Below are 16,923 nucleotides of genomic sequence, written 5' to 3'. Positions count from 1 at the left end.
TCACCTATTACCAGTGTTATAGTTCAATCGCATTATGAAAGTGCAACTAGATTTTTTTTTGTGTTACCCAACTGCATAAACAAAAAAAATTAAAATTTTAGAGCTTACAAGTTCATACAGTCCTACTTCTAGTTCAGCCAATTACTAAGAGAAAAAGTTTACTTTTACAGGAGATAATGGTGTCTGCTTCTTATTTACAATGTCACCTGAAAGCCAGAACAGGCATTCTCTTTTTTAGCACTTTTGTAGGAAATTACAGAACTTAAACCACGAAAAAGAGTTGGGGGAAAATATTTCTGCTAGTGGCATCTGATTCAGATGATGAAAATGAACATGTGTCAGTCTGCACTACTTTGGAACATTATCTACCAGAAGCCGTCATCAGCATGGATGCATGCCTTCTACAATGGTGGTTGAAGCATAAAGGGAGACATCAGTCTTTAGCATATTTGGCAGGTAAATATTTTGTGACAATCAGTTATAACAGTGCTATGTGAATGCACTTTTATATGACTTTGTAAACAAGAATCAGGCAGCATTATCTCCTGCAAATGAAAACAAACTCATTACTCTTAGTGATTTAGCTGAACCAAGTAGGACTGAGTGACCTTTCTAGGGTCTAAGAGTCTTACATGAATACAGTTATTTTTGTACATAATTCTATATATTTAAGTTCAACTTTCATAATAAAGAAATTGCACAGCAGTACTTTCATTAGGTGAAGTGAAAAATGGTATTTCTTTTGCTTTTAGAATGCAAATATTTGTAACCAAAATATAAAGTGAGCATTGTACACTTAGCCTGTGTGGTAATCAAGTATTTTAAAAATGTAGAAAACATCCAAAATATTTAAATAAATGGTTTTCTATTAATAAAAGTGCAAATCACCACAATTAATTTTTAATCGCTTGACAGCCCTAAAAAAATTAGCTTCCTAACCAAAGTTGATACAAAATTATATGGAAGTGTACAGAACAGATGCAAGTCACAGGTTGTATTAAGATAAATCACAATATTTCCTCCATTAAATTGCATGCTGAAAATTAGTATTTTTTGAAATATTGATTGCTTAGTTACAGTACTCAACCAGTGCTGATGCGAAAGTGAATTTACAGTTTTAGACCATTCTTGGTAAGTGATAAGAAATTCCATGCCAGTTACAACATACTTTTAAAAAAAAATCCTGATCATTTTAAGATCAGCTGAATTAACACCCATGATTTATCATGATTATTTCTACATTGGCAGTTACATCTGATTTATCTAGTCCCATAAAGCTCATTCCATCAGCATAATCACATTTTAGCACTAACATTAGGTCTCCCACTTCTGGAGATTGACATCACCCTCCTGCCCCCACAGCCAACACAGGTATGTTAGCTTTGAACTGAAATATTCTGTTACTGCAGTACGCTGCTGAAAAGATATGACGAAAATCCTTTGTAGTCTTGTGTGGTTTCTCTAGAAAGATAGGCAGCTGTTAAACATTGCCTCCTGGGATTTTTCAAATGAAAGGAACAAAGCAGCTGAAAAATTCATGAGCAATCACGAGCATGATAAGAGAACCTTATCTCCAATGACTCTAAAGACCACCAATAGCATCTAATACAAATCATCCTGGAGATCTCACGTTGGTACATGACAAAGAGGAAATCAACCATCAACATTAATATAGCCCAGGACTCCAACTCCTCAGAGGTATCCATGCTGCCTTTGGGGATCTGAGTGGAGTCACTGCTGAGAAGCACATGCAGCTCCTCATAGAAGTAGTATGCCTGCGGTGCTGCACAAGAGCGATCATTCACTTATCTTCTGGTATGCCTGCCACAATTCCTTGATTGCTGCATGTCCCTCAGATAGCGCTTCCTCCCTACGCCCCATGCTGTGTGTTCATAGGTTTCTATGTTTCTACAGCTGGACTGGAGCTGTAGTTGCACAGCCTCTTCTCACCACAGAGCAAGAAGATACCCAGGGGCGGATGAGGATTTAACAGGGCTCAGGGCAGCACAATTTCACGCCCCCTCCCCCTTTAACACGGCTCAGGCGTGGGGCTTCTTGAAGCACGGGGCCCGGGGTGGCCACCACGCTCATCCTGCCGTATATCTGCCTCTGAAGATACCACTTCCTATGTACTTCAGACTGGACTGCATTTGGAGTGTGGAGCCACCATGATTAGCTGGGCAGACGAGTTCTCTAAGCCAAAAAGCAGGAAATGGACATTCAAAAAGTTCCTGGTGCTTTAACAGGGGATCTTTCATGTATACCTGGCTACTGTACAGTGGAGCTAAAAATGTTTACCAGAGCAGTCAGAATACAGCATTGTGAGATGCTTCATAGAATTAAGTGCTATGCTTATTCCATGGAAATGGAATAATTAAGTCAGCATAGCAGGTGAGTTACATCAGCATAAAAGACCTTGTAGCACGCACACAGTCATTATTATGTTTGCCTAAGGCAGATATGTCAACCTAACTGCATTGTACAGATCAGACCTCAGTTCCATACTCACCATGGGCAGCCAGTATGCAAGGTGGGGAAGAAACTGCTTTCCCAAATCACCAGCCTGGCCCCACCTACACTCCACCTCCAGAATGCCTACTGTAGGTTTTCTAGAGGCAGAGTGTTGCTGCCCTAATGCCTGCTCTCCTCCTATTCCAGGGCCAGGAAGGCTTGGGCCACACATGCTGCCTTCCCTCCACACGATGAGGGGTGTGGCCTGGGCAGAAAGGACAGGCCTGGGGGCCAGGTTGGGATCTTGCCTCCCCCAGCCCTACCTTCACCAACCACCCATTATACTCACACTGTAAACCAGACAGATCTCAGAGACATCCAGAATTCAAATGTTGCCAAAGCTGTGCAACACCACTTCCTCAATAAAATTCACTAACACAAGGAATAATAATCAGAGGTCATAAATGACTAACCATGGCTCTTGAGCAAGGGTCTAATCATGTGGATAAGGGTTTGCTACATATGATGGCTATTGGTAACATTTCCATTCATAACTGGGTCCAAAGTCTCTCTGCTGTCCTCAACTAACCAAAAAAGACATAGGTCCAAGTCATAAATGACCCACCATTAGTCTCTATGTAGAAATGGGTAGGGAAAAATATCAACCACAAGTATTGGTGGTAAGTGTCAGACCAAGCAGACAAGTCCAGATCAGTTCAGTTGTAACCATGACACAATCTGGTAACACCTCATAGTTAAAGAGGAAGTGGTAACTGAGCTGCGGTAGTTGAGGTTAATCACACTACTCAAATTTCCAGACACTCATTGCATAAGCAAAAGAGTAAGAAAACTCTATATGCCACAGCACTCATTAAGGGAAAAACAATACATTCACTATGGTATAACCATGGTAACCGACAAACTTCCAGCAATAGGGCTTCAGATTTCTTTCTGCCGCTTCCTCTGCAATATGCCTTCAGAGGAGTAGCCTAGTTAGTCTGTAACTGAAAAAAACTTAAGGAAACAATGACTAGTCTAGCAGTACCTTCAAGACTAACAAAAGATATAGATGGTATCATGAGCTTTCATGGGTACAACCCACTTCTCCACATGAAGGGAGCATAAAAAGTCGGGGATTGGCTTCTACATGGATCTTACTAATAGTTGTAACAAGAGTCTTGACCTCTACATGGATTGCTTCTGCAAACGTGTACAGGCTGCCACTGTCAGCAAACAGATACCCTCAGTCATGCAGAATGCAATGCTATACACAGCCTCAAAAACAATTCTAACATCATAATCAAAGAGGCTGACAAAGTGGGTGCTCTAGTCATGAACAGAAGGTAACCAGACAACTCACCAACACCAGATTCTACAAGCCGCTCTCCTCTGATACCACTAAAGAATAATAATAAAAAAAACCTAAAAACAACTGCTCATGAAGCTCCCTAATACTGCTCAGAACTACTAACACCTCCCCTAATTCCCAGCCAGGAGTTTTCTATCTGCTATCCAAGATACACAAACTTGGAAATCCCAGATGGCCCATCACGTCAAGCATTACAACAGGATTATCTGGCTATATTGACTCTCACCTCAGACCCTATGTTGCCAGCACACCTAGCTATCTTCAAAACACCACCGACTTCTTGACAAAACTACACAACATCAATAATCTTCCTGAAAACACCATCCTGGCCACCATGGACACAGAAGCTCGTTATACCAACATTCGACGTGAAGCTGGATTATAGGCTAACAGAAACACCATCCCTGATGACACCACTGCACACCTGGTTACAGAACTCTGCAACTTTGTCCTTACCCACAACTACTTCCAATTCAGAGACCATTTGTATCTTCAAGTCAGCAGCATAGCCATGGGCACCTGCGTGGCCTCACAATATGCCAACGTCTTTATGGCTGACCTTGAACAATGTTTCCTCAGCTCTCGCTCTAACACCCTTACTCTACTTATGTTACACTGATGACATCATCATATGGACCCGCAGGACAGAGACCCTTGAAGAATTTCACAGAGATTTCAACAACTTCCACCCCACCATCAACCTCAGCCTGGATCAGTCCACATGAGAGATCCACTTCCTTGACACTACAGTACAATTACATGACGGATACATTTCTACCACCTTATAACGGAAACCTACTGACTGCTACACTTACCTTCATGCCTCTAGCTTCCATCCAAGCCATTTCTCAATCTATTGTTTAGAGCCAAGCCCTAAAGTACAGCTGGATTTGCTCTAATCCCAGAGAGACAAACACCTACAAAATATATATGCTCTAGCATTCTTAAAATACCTACCAGGAGAAGTGAAAAAAAACCCAAATCAACAGATCCAGAAGAGTACTCAGATATGAACTACTTCAAGACAGGCCAAGAATAGAAAAACAGAATTCCACTTGTCATCACCTACAGCCCACAATTTAAACCCTTGCAATGCATTATCAACAATCTATCCTGGAAAATGACCCCTCACTCTCCTAGGCCTTGGGGGAAAGGCCAATCCACATCTACAAACCACTAACCTCGAACAAATGCTTTCCAGTAACCACACAGCATACCTCCATCATAATCACCCAGGAATCCATCCCTGCCATCAGTCCTGGTGCCAACTCTGTCCATACATCTACACAAGAGATTTCATCACTGGACCAAACCACATCAGCCAACAAATCAGAGGCTCATTTAATTGTACATCCACTAATCTGACCTATGCCATCAAAGCCCCTCTGCCATGTATATTGACCTAAGTGGACAGTCTCTATGGGAAAGAATTAGTGGACACAAATCAGATAACCAAAAAGGCAACACACAAAAACCTACTGGAGAACACTTTAACCTGCCCAGGCACTCATTAGTGGATCTCAAAGTCACTGTGTTGTTTCAGGCCAATTCCACAAGCCAAATACACAGCGTAGTATTGGAATTTACAAGCTTGGGAGCCATCAGAAAGGTATGAATAAAGACATTACCTGGCTAGCACACTACCTTCCCCATCCTAATGGCTTAACCAACTAACAATGGGTACTTATAAACAATGTGCACCTTCTCTATCAGCTTCTTGTAGTTTGAACAATCTAATGCAAATTTCCCCCCTTGCTTCTCTCCACCCCCATTTATTCTTGGATCTGGAATTTTTATACTCTATTCATATGAAGTGGGTTGTACCCATGAAAGCTCATGATACCATCTACATGTTTTGTTAGTCTTTAAGGTGCTGCTACAATGTGTTTTGGGGTTTTTAAGTTTCTCTCTGCGAACGGTTATCCAACCAGTTTTGCATGCACCTTATAGCTGCTCTATTTACGTTATATGATCTTCTCATTAACAAATTAGTGAAATATAAGACTGTATAAAATGCTTTACTGAAGTCTAGATATATCATATCTACCACTTCCTCCTCATCCATCAAGTTTGTTATCCTGTCAAAGCAAGCTATCACATTGATTTGACATTGTCTGTCCTTGACAAATCCATGCTGTTACTTATCATTAGGGCTGTTAATGTGTACTTGGTTAACCAATAAGCCTGGGCTCATCAGTTAACCGGCATGGTTACACGCACTCCCCCCTCTGCTGCCTCTGTATTAGAGGCAATGGGGGAAGAGGCAGGAGCCAGTGTGAGTGGGAAGCCAACTTTCAAGCCAGCTACCTCTGTGCGCTGGATCCTGGGGAGCTACATGCTGCCATCCTGCTGCCTCCCAGAGGTGGGGGACAGGCAGGTGGGACCCAGTACATGTGGGCAGCCAGCTTAAAAGCTGGCTCCCCATGCATACTGGCTCCAGCAAGCCAACTGTTCCCTCCCATATTGCTGCCTCTGCATCAGAGGCAGCAGCACAGGGGGCAGTTAGAAGCCGGTATACATGGGGAGACAGCTTTCAAATCAACTCCCCTCACATACTGGCTCCTGTGGAGCTGCCTGCCACTGCTCTGCCACCTCTGATATACAGATAGCAATGCAGGGTGGGAGATAAAGCACTGCCCCCTGCCTAAGCCAGCTAAAGCCAGCTCCCCACAAACACCATCTCCCTCCTGCTCCCACTGCACGTAAAACCACGGAAACGTAAACGTAAAACCACGGAAAATTTCAGCAGTTACATGTTTACAAAAATACTTATCACCTTCTCTTCTAGATGTTTGCAAACTGATTCCTTAATTATTTGCTCCATTATTTTTCATGGTACAGAAGTTAAGATGACTGGTCTGTAATTTTCCGAGATCCTTATTTCTCTTCTAATAGATGGGCACTGTATTTGCCCCTTTCCTGTCTTCTGAAACCAATCTTGTATTCTAAGACTTTCAAGTATAATAGCTAATGGCTCACATGTCCTGTCAGCTCCTTGAATGTATTATGGGATGCATTTCATCTCATCTGGTCCTGCTGACTTGAATACATCTAACTTATCCTAACTTCCTCAATCAAGTATTTCTTCCTTTCATTTAAACTCTTTGCTTCACTTTACTTATTTTGCCTGAGTCTTTGCTTGTAAGTTTTCCACACTTAACCTTGCACTATACTTAGATAAGCACAAATTATATAACCAGATTTTTATTAATGTTATCCTCAGAGGTGATTCAATCAATTTGTATAAATCGATAATGCATGCTTTGTTCTGTTTGCCATCATAAAACCTGCCATAATAAATCGTCTGTTAATTCAGTACTATCCTCATTGCGATTGTGGCTGCTGTTGTGGACCCACAGATCCAACTTCAGAAATAGAACTCCATAGTTCTCATATATTGTAACCTAGAGTACAGAGGTCAAACCTAGAACCTTCTAATCAGATTGGCGAGCCTTACCCTCCTAAATTCCATTATACTTCTCCCCAGGGCTACATAGGATAAGTGTCCAAGTCTCAAAAGATTTCCATAAACCTAAAATCTGGAAAAATAAAAACATGTTTGCATCAGTCAAAACTTTTCATTTTGATAATTTTTAAAAAAAGTTTCATCTCAATTTCAGCCATTCACCTTTAGTCGGATTTTACTAAAGCTTGAAAATGAAGGGTTTTGCATTGAAACAACAATATTTTTCATTTAAGTAATGTCAAAATGGACATTAAAGTACAAGAATATACCAGACGGAATAATTTTTACTCAAGATGACCTTATGTCAGCACCACAATCCTCACCTTAAAAAAGCCGTAATTTCTAGTTCTGCATTTCAGTATAAAAAAATGAAATAAATCCTATTTCATCCATTTCCATAAGTTTCAATCTACAAAATATAATTTGAAATTGACTGAATTCTTACAGAAGCTAAATGGTGAAAATTAACTAGAAGCTTATAAACTGAATATAGGTTGTACAGGCAGTCCCTGGGTTACGTCAGTCCGACTTAAGTCGGACCCCTAGTTACGAACCGGGGGGGCCCCCCGCTAGTGCGGGGAGCCTCCCCCACTGTCGCCGCCTCCCGCGGCGCGGGGGGGCGCTTCCCCCCAGCAGACCAGGGAGACGCGGAACTAGCGCCCCACCCAGCAGACCAGGGAGATGAGCAGCAGCTTTTCTCGCCGCGGAGGACGCGAGCGGCGGGACCGCCGAGACGCGCTGCTGTCCCGCCGCCCATGTCCTCCGCGTCGAGAAAAGCCGCTCCGCGTCTCCCTGGTCTGCTGGGGGGGGGGGGCGCGCAGCTAGTGCCCCCCCCCCCCCCGAAGACCAGGCTTTTCTCGCCGAGGTGAGGCGCTACTGGACCAACCCAGCAGCACCCCAGCTGCTCTGCCCAGGAGTCCCCAAATCAGCCGCTGCTGAAACCGATCAGAGGCTGACCACAGGAAGCCCGAGGCAGAGCTGCTCTGCCCCGGGCTTCCTGGAATCAGCCGCTGATCAGTTTCAGCAGCGGCTGACTTGGGGAAGCCTGGGGTAGAGCAGCTGGGGTGCTGCCGGGTTGGTCCCTGCAGCGCCGAGGTGTGGCGCTGCGAGGACCAACCCAGCAGCACCCCAGCTGCTCTACCCCAGGCGTGTCCAATTCAGCTGCTGCTGGTCAGTTTCAACAGCGGCTGAATCTGGACGCCAGTTCCGACTTACATACAAATTCAATTTAAGAACAAACCTACAGTCCCTATCTTGTACGTAACCCGGGGACTGCCTGTACTTCCCTAGACCAGGACTCTCTGGACTACGGATGTCCCCAGACCAGAGAGCACTGTGGCCAGTAGTCTGTGGGCAGCCTGTGGGGCCAAAAGCCAATAACAGCCCTGACCAGGGATGATGGTAAGTGTTGGCTCGCTGGGCTGGAAACAGAGATGGTGGTTGGCGGGATTGGCGGGTTTGGGGGGGGAGGGGAGGGTCAGTGGCAGGTTCTCCCTCCCGATCCAGCAAATTCCCTTGTTCAGAACTAATCAAATCCCCAGGGTGGCAGACCAGAAAAGTCCAACCTGTACTAGCAAAAAATGCCAATAAAAAGTATCACTTTAAAATTTATAATAAATGTTCCTGCTTCCCTGTTGATATTTAGAAGGGCTACACTTCAACACAATCAAATATGCTAGGGCCTATGTTTTATTCCCCTTCTGTTCTGTGCAAATGCTTAACTGCTGCCATTTGTTTGCTACTACTACTGCTGCTGCCACAAGTGAAGGCATTTTCATGTGTGAACTCTTAACTACAGTGCAAAAAGGTATTTTCATGCTAATATAGGAAGTGAAACTGTTCTAAAGCACTTTTTGCGGGAAAATTAAACACATTGAAAAATAACCTTATTTTCCCTCTAACTTTTTCAATTTCAACCATCTTTTGGCTTTCTTCTAAAAAGAACAGGTGGTACACAGTATTCAGATGGAAGTGTCATTTTTCAATCTGACAGTGCAACTCCTAAAATTAGGAGCTGATTATGGAAATACTGACAAGAAAATTCTCTGTAATACTCTTGCTGTGCAAGTACTTTACTTTCACACAACTGAAGTCTTAGTTTACTTTTTTTTTTAAATCAAGTGTGTAACCACAGCTGAACAGCCAGTTTGTCTAGAGAAGTTAATAATAAAAATAAGGCTTATGAGTCCATTAGCTACATAAATCCTACACAATTTTTTCAGAGTAACAAATTGCTACCTTAAAAACAGAATAGAAATATTAAAGGTTGTCTCTGATTTGCAGTCTAAAATTCCTTCACAGCAGAAGTGCACAATGCAATACTTTATAGTGTTTTTCATATGAAGGACACCCCAGAAGGTTTCACAGAGGTAAATCACAGGAAGATGGAGATATAGCACTAAGTGTCCCATTTAACCAGCGCAATGGACAGCAACACAACACTCCCCAGACTGGGGATCCATCAATTTTTAGAATACCTTGATCTGGAAAGGATGAGAAATTGGGACATGGGTTTTCAATGCGGTAGCTTTGTGCATCGCCCTCGTTTTGCATTATCCCCCCTCCTAGACTGGAAAAAGCAGTGAAAACTAAAGGATGATAATACTTCCCATCCCTAGGGCACCTTCCAGTCCGTGTGCTGCCCACCCTATGGCCAACATTAACTGAGTCAAACAGTCTAGGAGGCGGGGCTGGGTAACAATGAGAGGATGCAGAGCTAAGGGAGGGTAAGTGACATGCCCAAGGTCACCCAGTTAAAGTGGAAGAGCTGGGACTAGCCCGCGGTGACCGTCTCCCTCACTCCCCACTAGCCAAGACTCCTTCAAAAAACCCGCCCCGCCGGCAGCACTAGGAGTGCCCGACGCTGCTCCACCTCCCTGTCCGATAGCAGGCACCTGACCCCTCCAGCAGCCCCGGGCTGTACTCACCGCGCCTCCGCCCGGGCCATTCCCCAGCACTGGCGCTGGGCTGCGGCGCCCGCTCCTTAGCTCGGGCGCAGGCGGGGCAGAGACTCGCCAGCCCCCTGAGGCAGGTCCGTGGGGAGGCGGGCGGCGGTCCGGGCCCTCCCCTCTCCCAGCCCGCGGCCGCCCGTCTCCTTCGCCCCAGAACCGCCGGCTCCAGCCGCAATGCAGCGGCGCCAGCCCCCTCCCCCAGCCCTGCAGGAGCCCGACGGGCGAGCCAAGCGCTCGGCAGCCGCCAGCCTCCCCGCGGGGCGCCCCAAGCCAGCCACTCAGGGGAGCCCCAGACCCCCGTCGGGCTACGCTGAGCCGTGGAGGGGGGGGTCTCTTCGCCCGCCCCAGAGTATGACTACGGGGGGGGGGGGCGCAGCCCGGCCAAAGGCTCCAGTCAACCCACCGCAGGACTGGCAGGCGCCTCCCGGCTCAGCACCATGACAGCACCCCGCCGCCGCCGCGCTAATGGCCAGGCTGCTGCTCCCTCCAGCGCCGCTCGGCGCCTCCCAGCCTGCCTGGCCGCCCCCGGCGCGTGGGAAAGCGCTCAGCCCCTCCGCCCCCCTCACAGCCGGCCGCTCTCTGTTCGCTGCTCCGCAGCGGCGGGCAAAGGGAAGTGACTTACCTCACCACAGTGCCTCAGGCGGCGCATCCCGCGAGGAACTTGAGGGCACTTGGCGAAAGTGACCCATGCCTTTGCCTTCTTTGGGGTGGAGCCGAGGAAGCATTTTCTGCCGCTGCTGGGCCAGCTGCCAAAATTAGGTCATCGGGCCACCTTCCCATCGGCCCTTATCATTCGAAAGCCAAGCAGGGCAAAACAACAGAGGAAAGGGGTGTTATTTTACAAGCTAACTTTGCGTTTCCTTGTCCTCATTAAAACAGACCGCTGGAAAGGTGCAGGAATTGCTACAAAGAGCATTGTAAATCAGCCAGCTGTTTAGGTGAATGAAGAAGTAAATGTAGTTTCATCTGGGAAAGATGGCAAACAAGTCACATGAGATTATTTCCCCACCAGTGTCTTAAATCATTCATTATCTTTGGGGAGGGGAGAGTTGTAAAAGAGAATCTTTTAACTAAGTGTGAAAGTTCAGTAGCCAATAAAAATACCCTGCTCTTATTTGTTTCCTGGAAACAAATACTACTAAAAACGAATTCATGAAAATTGTCTTCCATACTCTAAGCAAATGAAGTACTCGTAAATTGAACTTTTGCAATTTAAACAAAAATATGAAGAAAATCATGACTCAGGCAGCTGCAACCCCCTCCCCCAAATATTTGCAAGACGGAAGAAAAGAAAAAGGACTCTTTATACAGTTGGCCTTCAGACATAAATTAATTGCAAAATTAGGGTCCTGGATTTGCAAACACACCACATCTGTGTAGACCTATGACCTGTTCAGAGTCTTTTCTAAAGCACTCTTGGGCTATGTCTACACTGGCAGGTTCTTGCTCAAGAACAGCCATTCTTCCACATAGTGTCCACACTGCCCACAAGATTTACAGTAAAGCATGGTAAGAGAGGGCTTCTTGTGCAAGAGCTATGCTCTTTTCTAACAAGTGTAAGTTTTCTTGTGCAAGAGCTCTTGTGGAAGAGGGCAATGTGGATGCGCAGTAGGGGCTTCTTGCACAAGAAAGCCCTATGACTAAAATGGCCATCAGAGCACTGCCATGGACGCTTTTGCGCAAAAGCACATGGCAGTGTGGACGTGTTCTTGCACCAAGAACCCTTGCGCAAGAACCCACCAGTATAGACATAGCCCTATATTCCAGGGCATGTGATAACTGAAAGGAAATGAACAGATGTACCTTGTCATTTTCAGCTTATTTATCTTTAGTACTCTTGAAAATTCTACTAAGATCAAAATGTTCACATTTGTATGGATATTTTATTTTAATTCCTTGTAAATAATAGGTGCAGCCTGTCCTGCGGAATTTTCACCATTTTATTAATTAATTACAAAAGAGTATTGAACACTGTTTGAGAACTGAATATTCAAGATACTAACAAAGCCTTTTTTTAATTAGTCTAGCCACAGTTTGTTTCACATGGCAAAAAATGAATTATGATTGTATAAGGTTTAATCAGTCCTTTACATTGATTGATATGTCAAAAGCTTAAAACTGATGGCCATGAATAGAGTAACTATGAATTTGATTAGATGTCTGTCGATAAGGGGATCAATCTACAATGACATCAATAATTTTGCAAAATATAAATTAGGTGGTAATATAAAATAATATTTGTAAAGTGGAAAATAGAAAACATGGAGTTCACTAGGAATTTACACACAAGTTCTAACCTTTTCAGTTAATTTTAAATTTCATTACTTTTCAACCAAGCTTTGCCTTATGCAGAATCCTTGCAAGTGCTAATTCACCAGTCAACATTAAATATTAAACACTCTGAAATCTAGACTCTCTTCACTTTCATAAGTGACATAAGTTAGTGAAAAATCTTCTGAATTGGGGTATTACAGTGGTGTTTATAAAATATTGTTAATTTAAATCTAAGAAATGACCAAAGTCATTTTAATTTGTTCTCAGAATTTGGCATGCCTGAGCAATATGTATTTGAAAGCTTATTTTATTTGCAAGTGTCTGTAATGATTAATGTAGCAACAATGAACAAATATGTGAGTGCGATCTCTATTTTGAGAAACAATACATACAGAAATACATTCTAAATTAACACTTTTTAGATGATAAATCATAAAATGAGTCAGAGAAATGACTAATTTTTCATAAATTCATAGTCCTCTCCCATTTCTTAATTAATGGGTAATAATGATATTGTTGGTTTGTAGTTGGGATATGGGTAACAAAGATTTGCAGTTTTTTTACAAAAATGCTTCATAATACCATCTAGAGTTCATGATTATTATATCTCTCAGCATCTGAAGATGTCCAATAAAACCTTTTTGAAAGATCCATCTAGCTCAGTATCCAGACTTCTAACAGTAGCCAATGTCAGGTGTCCCAGAGGCAATGAACAGAACAGATAATCATCAATTAATATATTCTCTGTTGCTCATTCCCAACTTCTGGAAAACAGAGAGTAAGGACACTATCCCTGCCCCTCCTGACTAATAACCATTGATGGATCTATACTCCATGAATGCATCTAGTTCTTTTTTGAAGCCTGCTATAGTCTTTGCCTTCACAACATCCTCTGGCAGAGTTCCATAAGAAAATAAGAATGACCATACTGGATCAGACCAACGGTACATCTAGCCCAGTATCCTGTTTGCCGACAGTGGCCAATACCAGATGCCCCAGAAGGAGGGAACACAACAGGCAATCCTCACGTGATCCTTCCCCTGTCACCTATTTCCAGACAAACAGAGTCTAGGGATACCATTCCTATCCATACTGGCTAATAGCCATTGATGGCCCCAACCTCCATTAGTCTATCTAGCTTCCTTTTGAATCCTGTCATAGTCTTAGCCTTCACCACATCCTCTGTCAAGGAGTTCCATACGTTGACTGTGCTGAGTGAAGAAAAACTTCCTTTTCTTTGTTTTAAACCTGCTGCCTATTAATTTCATTTGTTGATCCCTAATTCTTATATTGGAGGAATAAGCAAATAACTTTTCCTTATTCACTGTTTCCACACCAGTCATGATTTTATAGACCTCTATAGTCTCCTCTTTTCTAAGATGAAAAATCGAAGTCTTTTTAATCACTCCTCATATGGGACCCATTCCAAACCTGTTCCAAACTCATTATAATAATTTGTTGCCCTTTTCTGAACCTATTCTTATGCCAATATATCTTTTCTGAGATGAGGCGACCACATCTGTACACAGTATTCAAGACGTGGGTGTACCATGATTTTATATAGCGGCAATAAGATATTTTCTGTCTTACTCTCAATGATTCCTAACATTCTATTTGCCTTTTGGACCTCCACTGCACACTGAGTGGATTTTTTCAGAGAACTATCCACAATGACTCCAAGACTGCAAATTTTGCCACCTCACTGTTTACTCTTTTCTCTAGATTATTTATAAATAGAATAAGACTGATCCCAGGACAGACCCTTGGGAGACCCTACTAGTTACCTCTCTTCACTTTGAGAACTTACCATTTATTCCTATCCTTTGTTTCCTGTCTTTTAACCCATTATCAATCCACAAAAGGACCTCTCATCCCATCACAACTTATTTACTTAAAAACCTTTGGTGAAGGACCTTGTCAAAGGCTTTCTGGAATATCCACTGGATCCCCCTTGTCCATGGCTGTGTCTACATTGGCACCCCTTTCCGGAAAAGGGATGCTAATGTAGACTTTGGAATAGGCAAATCCGCGGGGGATTTAAATATCCCCCACGGCATTTGCATTAACATGGCGGCCGCTTTTTCCGGCTTGGAGATAAGCCAGAGAAAAGCGCCAGTCTAGACGTGATTCTCCGGAAAATAAAGCTTTTTCCGGAGGATCTCTTATTCCTACTTGAAAGTAGGAATAAGAGATCCTCCGGAAAAGGCTTTATTTTGAAAGTAGGAATAAGAGATCCTCCGGAAAAGGCTTTATTTTCCGGAGAATCACGTCTAGACTGGTGCTTTTCTCCGGCTTATCTCCAAGCTGGAAAAAAGCGGCAGCCATGTTAATGCAAATGCCACGGGGGATATTTAAATCCCCCGCGGATTTGCCTATTCCAAAGTCTACATTAGCATCCCTTTTCCGGAAAGGGGTGCCAATGTAGACACAACCCACATGTTTGTTGACCCCCCTCAAAGAACGCTAGCAGATTAGTAAGGCATGATTTCTCCTTACAGAAATTATGTTGACTTTTCCCCAACAAGTTATGTAATAGTAGAGTCAGTGAGAAAAGATTTACTCCATGTTCTTTTAAAACTACTAATAATAGTGTCATCAAACCATTAGGATTCATTATAGGGATTTTGCAATTATGATTAACTGCTTCATTTTCTCTTATTGAGGCAGTTTATCATAATTATGTTTTTCTGTTCTCAGAGTTGTAAAATTGCAAGTCCAGATGGACTCCTTCATCCAGAGTTTATAGGTTCTAATAAATGGTCACTCTGAGGGTCTGGTAAAATTCTGTTAATGGCCCTTTTGTGACCTATGTGAAAAGAGTTCACTAAGCACTTAACTTCACAGTAACTGCTTGAGTTACTCCACTCAAGTATTATTTCACCCAGACTAGTTCAAGTGAGAGTAGCCACACTGTGAAAAAAAGCCCCTCATACTGTACAGAACTATTGAATTAGCTGTTGATAAGTTGAGCTCACTAAATTTGTAGCCTATGTCTGCAATCTTGCTGCATTACTAACTCAGTGTCAGTAGCACTTGCATTTCATCTCATAACCTGACTGGTCAAATATCTTGTTTTTAAAGGACCAGTTGACACAAGGTAGGTATTTCTGCATGTGGACAAGAGCAGAATTAGGAGCAACACTCAAGTTCCATCTCAAGCTAACAGTAGAATTAATACAATTCCTACGTTATAATGTAGTAAAAGGCAAAAATTCCCTTAGTGGCTTAGCTCCAGTGTTTGATGTAAACAAAAGCTCAACACTGATGTTTTAACTATCCGGGGCTGTAATGATACTTGCCTATGATGCAATTTTTCAAAAAGAATTAAAGTGGTTACATGTTCTCATATACATGTGTGAGGCCATGATCTAATGAATTCTTAATGAACCTATATGAATTGCCAATCGGGTTAAAATGAGAGAAGTGGCTAGGAAACTTAGCTGAGAGTAAGGGTTATATGTCTTTGATATATTCTTTCCTGATCACTCTCTTCTACTATCAGACTCGTAATTTTCACAAATTCCACAATAGCGCTATTTTGAGAGAAAAAATGGGAGGAGTAAGGGTTATTTTGATGGAAGGGTTTTATCTCGAAATAACCCCATTTTTTCTCTCGAAATACTGCTATTCCGCAATAGTGCCATAACGTGATTATGCAAATGAAGCATGGGATATTTAAATCCCTACTTCATTTGCAATTTCGAGTGTCTGCATTTGCATTTCTCTCTTGAGAGGAATGAAGTATAGACATACCCTACACATCTGTGTAAGTGATACAGGTTGGACTTCCCTGTTCCGGCACCCTTGGGCCTGACTGATTCCAGATAAAGGATTTTGCCGGACCAGGCAGGTCATTTCTGGATGCCCTGCCACTGGCCTAGGTGGGAAAAAAATTCTCCCAATTTAACATAGTGTTTCCCATGCCTTGCATTTGGCCAGCACTAGGTGTATTGGCACCAAATGTCTCACAGACTCTTACCTTCTCCAGAGGGACATGTGTCTTCTAGTGCAATTAGTTCTGAGAAAGGAGAATACTCCAAAGAGGCTCCTCCTTATGCTCACATTCATTACCCTGAATCTCCTCTCAGTCCTCAAGGGCAGACCTCATGAAGGATACTCCCTGCGCAAAGCCACAGGGATCTCTGAGATTGCCCCTGACCCGCAGTCTGGCCTATTTGGCCATTGTCATGGACTCTCTGTGAGGTCATCACCTCCATGTCCTTTAGCCAATAAGCTGGGGAGCTGTAAAAGGTCTTATGATGTCACTGCCACACCCACTCCTGCCTTGCAGGGCTAATGCCCTGCCCCTGGTCAGCCCCTTTGTATTTTTGAGCTGCTCCCCCTGAGTCACTCCCAATTACTTAACGTTAGTTCTGGGATCAAACAGGCTGCACATGGAAACAACAGAGTCA

The 16,923-nt window shown here is 43.3% G+C and overlaps 1 protein-coding gene across 1 annotated transcript in view; it reads right to left on the bottom strand.

The window, feature by feature from the left end:
- The window catches only part of THSD7A (thrombospondin type 1 domain containing 7A), a 540,091-nt gene extending 523,452 nt beyond the window's left edge, over window positions 1-16,639 (bottom strand). Inside the window, exons 1-2 of the mRNA XM_089776685.1 lie at window positions 16,491-16,639; window positions 10,860-11,022 (exon numbers count right to left, since the gene is read on the bottom strand). The gene's annotated coding sequence lies outside the window, so the exon portion shown is untranslated. The remainder of the gene's footprint in view (window positions 1-10,859; window positions 11,023-16,490) is intronic.
- Window positions 16,640-16,923: the final 284 nt, after the last annotated feature.

This window comes from Pelodiscus sinensis, chromosome 2 (genome assembly GCF_052426305.1).
Source record: "Pelodiscus sinensis isolate ZL-2025 chromosome 2, ASM5242630v1, whole genome shotgun sequence".
Taxonomy (NCBI): domain Eukaryota; kingdom Metazoa; phylum Chordata; order Testudines; family Trionychidae; genus Pelodiscus; species Pelodiscus sinensis.
The sequence above is the reverse complement of the archived record's forward strand: the minus strand, read 5'-3'. Positions and strand labels throughout refer to the sequence as shown.